We start from the raw sequence: 5,490 nt of genomic DNA on the forward strand, positions 1-5,490 counted from the left end.
AAAGACTTGAAAGATGCAGGGGTGGTGATTCCTACTACATCCCCATTTAATTCACCAATTTGGCCTGTAAAGAAGACAGATGGATTCTGGAGAATGACAGTGGATTATCGTAACTTAACCAGGTGGTGACTCCAATTGCAGCTGCTGTCCTAGATGTGATTACATTGCTTGAGCAAATTAATACTTCTCCTGGTACATGGTATGTAGCTATTGATCTGGCTAATGCCTTCTTCTACATACCAGTCTCAAAGGACCACCAGAAGCAGTTTGCCTTCACCTGGCAGGGGCAAAAATATACTTTCACAACTCTCCCCCAGGGGTACATCAACTCTTCTGCCCTGTGCCATAATTTAGTCCGAAAGGACCTTGACCACCTGTCTATTCCACAAAATGTCACACTGGTCAATTATATTGATGACATTATGCTGATTGGACCCACTAAGGAGGATGTATCAAAGACTCTAGATTCATTGGTACAATATCTGTGTATAAGGGGTTGGGAAATTAACCCAACAAAGATTCAGGTACCCTCCACATCAGTAAAATTTCTAGGGGTCCAGTGGTGTGGGGCATGTCGAGATATTCCTACTAAAGTGAAGGATAAGCTATTATATTTAGCTCCCCCAATGACTAAAAGAGAGGCACAACACCTAGTGGGCCTCTTGGGATTTTGGAGGCAACATATTCCTTACTTGGGTGTTCTACTTCAACCTATTTATCAAGTGACATGAAAAGCGTCCATTTTTGAGTGGGGCCCAGAACAAGAAAAGACTCTTCAACAAGTTCAGGCTGCCGTGCAAGCTGCTTTGCCACTGGGACCATATGATCCAGCTGACCCAATGGTGCTAGAGGTGTCAGTTGTAGATAAAGATGCAGTGTGGATTCTTTGACAGACCCCTATTAGTGAATCACAGCGTAGACCATTGGGATTTTGGAGTAAAGTCTTGCCATCCTCTGCAAACAACTACCCCCCCCCCCTTTGAAAAACAGCTGTTGGCCTGTTACTGGGGTTTGGTGGAGACTGAATGCCTCACCATGGGCCACCAAGTCACCATGAGGCCTGAATTACCTATCATGAACTGGGTATTGTCTGACCCACGTAATCATAAAGTTGGACGTGCGCAGCAACACTCCATTGTTAAATGGAAGTGGTATATACGAGATCGGGCCAAAGCAGGACATGAAGGAACAAGTAAGCTGCATGAAGAAGTGGCCCAATAGAAGACTCATGAATCTCTGAGAAAACATGATATCATGTCCTTGGTTTAATTCTCTAAAAGCCATTAGAAATTTTCTATCTATGCCATATGATCACTACCACCCACATCCCACATGCCATCTGGTGGCACATCTCCAGATGGCACATAGGAAGTAATAAACCTCTAGAATTCTACCCTATAAATACAAACCAAGAAAGCACTTTTAAACAGCTTCACATTGTTGAATGATGATACCAAATTTGTAGTCTTTTAGGAATAATTTTACAGTAATCATACCAAAATTAACTTTTACCTGTACTTATCTGCTTGAAATTCTGTCTCTTATAAAAAGCACTATATGTATTTCCATTCATTTCCTAGTAAAATATTGTCAATATGTAGTCAATCCTATAAATAAAATGTGAGCAAACAAATCACTGTCTGAATTTTGTATCTGACTTGGCTTCCCCACCCCTTTTCAAACAGTAACGCATTTGATAGAAACACACAGCACCAAAGTGAACACATTCAATCGGCCTTTATTGAAACTTCCTCTTATTTTGGAAGTTATTTAGGTTGCTTCCCCTTAGGTGAGAGACTGGCAGAATACTCTTCTGCTAGGAAATGTTCTAGTTCGGAGAGTTTCACTTCCACCTTTTGGAGGTGTGATAATATCCGTCTTTGAATGGCTATGGCGCGCGGGACATCATCGAACGTTTCTGGCGGCAGGCTGTTCAAGGAGTCGTTACTGGAAGTGGTTCTAGAAGCCCTGGTAACTGGTTTTAAACTGGGTGGTTTGAACAATGCTAGAGCTGTGGAAGTGGACGATTTTACAGCAATCATTTTCTGTAAAAGAAGGTATATACAGTTTGGATGGAGCAATCTCCAAACATTATCAAATTACCACATAATTAGTTTGGAGTACCAAAAGGACCTTGTGATCCTCTTCCCCTAAGAGTTAGAGATTTAGAAATGTGTTCTTGAACAGCATTATTTTGGAAAACATACAAAAAATTCCTAATAGCGTTAAAGTGCTACGTCATTCATTTGCTTTCATCAGTTGGGTAGTCGCACTGCTATTGAGTCAGTGCTGACTCATCGTGACCCCCTGTGGGTTTCTGAGACTGATACTGTTTACGGGAGTAGAAAGCCCAGACTTTCTCCCCTGGAGGTGGAGGTGGTTTCAAGCTGCCAACTTTCTGGATGCAACCCAACACATAAACACTACACTACCAGGACCTCTCAGGAGGTCTGTATTTGGGTCCTGCATCTGAACCTTATCTAAAGCTACTCTTTGTAACTGTAAATAATACCAGGAGCCCCGCATTTTGTATTGACTTATCTGTGAATACTCTGAAATCACTCACAGAAAAGATGGAAAAGGAAAATAAAGAAGCTTAAAGCAAGAGAAACAGAGATAGGGCAGGGGGTGGGGTGGCAGAGGTGAGAGCAAGCCGGTGACCAGAAGAGTCAGAGAAGGCAAACTTGGGAAGTGGGAAGCAACAGTGGAGAATAAGCCATTCAGATATGTTCGCTGCAAGTGGATGAAAAGCTAACATCGCCATTTTAATAACTTGGGGTTCTTATAACAGTTCCCAACCAAACTTACTGCTGTCAGACATTACCAACTCCTAGTGAGCCTAGACTACAACTTTCAGCTCCCGGATCAACCGGAGGGAAGTGTGTGGGAAAAGAGAAAAATTCTGTGTCTTTATCTAGACGGAAAGACATGAAATAGTCTCTCCTATTATAGTACTAGTTACTAACTTTCTACATGGAAGTATGTAGTCATCTGGCTTTTGCTCTAAGTTTGTCTCCACCTTCACCAACAGATTTCTTGGCATACAGTTCACATATCATAAAACTAAATATTTCAATTACATCAAGAGGATTTTTACAATCACCACCACAATCAGTTTGAGAACATTTTTCTTGTACTCATCATTATTAGCTCCCCAATTGCCCCCAACCTCCCATGCCAGACACCCAAGGAATCATTGATCCAGTGACTTGTCTCTATGGATTTACCTATCCTGGATTTCATATACCGAAAACAAACAAGAAAACTAACAAGAATAACAAAGTAAAACAGATAAAAATCTCAATAGTAAAGAAAGCAGACGATATTAAAAATAGGACACATTTTTTAAGCTACATTCTAGATAATTCCATGTCTTACTTACATTTTTCTTAGCCAGGTATCGTCTTCGCAGTAAAATAAGTGCGAGGGCCAGAAAAACGCCGCTCATCAATAGGAAAAATACATTCATGATGTTTCTTGGTTTTCAGAAAGGTCTTCAGATGGAATCTAAGAAACCTAGCCTCGTGGATGGAAGACCGTAGGCATTGAGCGCTGCCGGTGTTTCTGGGGTTTGAGCTGGTGAGCCCAGCCTTATATACTGGAGAGGATGTGTGACCTCACAATGGTCACACACGTGGTGGGGGCGCTACGCCACAGTGGGTGACGTCAGAGGCCAGGAGGAAAACCAGGAAGTAAAACCAGGAAGTAATCAACTTCCTGGTTACCTGCGAGAGTCCTTTAAGAGGAGTAGGGGATCTTGAGGGAGTTTGGGATTTTCTGGTAGATGAGGTACACGCTCCCAGTCCATTGGCTCTATATGAGACGTTAAAAGTGCTTTCCTTTCCTGAAACAAAGGGGAAAAAGTGTTTTGTCTGACCCAGTATGGCGGGCAACCTTAGCTGGCACTCGTTCTACCTAGGTAACGGGAAACAGCAGACTAAAAGAGACTGACCTGTAGCTGCCGCGATTTCCAACAGACTCACGTTCAACTGTCGCTCATCAAAAAAAAAAAAAAAGTCGGGAAAATATGATTAAACCATTAAAAAATGTTAATAAAAATTATAGGGGGAAAAAAGGAACCTGAACTTTAAACACAGCTGGAATAATCCTCAGCGGCTGCGGCGACAGGGGCGGGGCGGGGGAAGAGATTTAATTTAGTTGGTTTTCAGTGGTTATTGGTGGTTTGCTCGTCTCAAGGTGACGGAAGCTGTGCACATTTTTCCCAGGGAACTGAGAAGCTGCTGGAGGTCTGGTTCTCCCGGCATCAGCCGGATGCAAACCAAGGACCTGGGCATCTTTGCAGCATCCCACGATCCTAGTACGACCGGCTTTTGACGGATGTGCGATGTTCAATCATGAGTGTGACAAAGAATTGACAGGCAGGAAGCTTGTGGACTCAGGGGGAGTAGCATGTTTGTCTCTGAAAGACGTGTCCTTTGGAAGTCATGTGGTCCCACCCTCGTCCCGAAAGCACTGGTTCCCCTTTTGAAGCTTGCTCGGGAGACAGTGGCTCTGACTCAATTCAAAGCTGCTTTTATTCCCCTAAGAATTTCATGAAGCCTCTCACCAAGGGGACGCACACGGGGATTTCCAGGAAGAAATAGAATTTCTTAATGCCATTTTCCCAAATGGAGCAGCGTACGGTATGGGACGTACGAATGCTGACTGTTGGTAATTAGGTACCCTGGATTTCCCAGAGTCGAGTCATCAGCCAGTCAGATGAAACCCTGGAGACATGTTGATGCGTGAGCTTGACCCCACAGCTATCAAAGATGGTGTTCCTGCCAAGAATGCCACTCGTGAGCGTGGAATCTGTGGCCTGATCCCCGGTTCTGTCGTTGATGCTCCACTATTCAATCCTTGTGGGTATTCAATAAGTGGAATGAAATAGTGGAACTTATTGTACTAAGCACATCACTCCACAACCAGAATTCTCTTAGGTTAGCTTTGAAACAAACTTACCATAAGTCAGAGTTCCTATGATGACCAGAACAGGAAAGTGGCCGGAGTCTTCAAGCCAGGAAGATGTGTGACCACCCTGTTTGTAAATCAGAGTTCTAAATGTCCCGCCATGCTTTCTTCACCCCAGAAGATAGATGGTTCTAAACGTCTTGATTGCTAGAGTGCTATGTTCAATGATGATAACTTTGTTTTTACCAGTTTTTCTAAGAAGCAGCCACAGCAGCAGAGATGATTAAGAAATATGAAGAAAAAACCCAAAAAGAGAACACACAAAGGTGGTGGTGGCTGCTTTCTAGATACAGATCCCGGGGCGTGCTTTCCATCGCCACTACCGTGTAGTTGCAGAAAGCCCTAGATGTAAGCACAGTGTCATCATTTGAATTGTATACAATATTAGATCAAGGAGTTAGATATCTTGCATGAATGCTCTCTCTTGTATTTAGATATTCTATGCCACTCTTGCTGTGAAATGAAAGCGCATGTAGAGAAAACCTTTTACTGTATGAAACTTTACAACACTTGTGAAAC

General features: G+C 43.0%; 1 pseudogene; it reads left to right on the forward strand.

Moving 5' to 3' along the window:
- The first annotated feature begins 1,890 nt into the window (after positions 1 to 1,890).
- On the forward strand, positions 1,891 to 5,194 carry LOC142433666 (S-adenosylmethionine decarboxylase proenzyme pseudogene; annotated as a pseudogene).
- Positions 5,195 to 5,490: the final 296 nt, after the last annotated feature.

Source organism: Tenrec ecaudatus, chromosome X, assembly GCF_050624435.1.
Source record: "Tenrec ecaudatus isolate mTenEca1 chromosome X, mTenEca1.hap1, whole genome shotgun sequence".
In the NCBI taxonomy this organism is placed as follows: domain Eukaryota; kingdom Metazoa; phylum Chordata; class Mammalia; order Afrosoricida; family Tenrecidae; genus Tenrec; species Tenrec ecaudatus.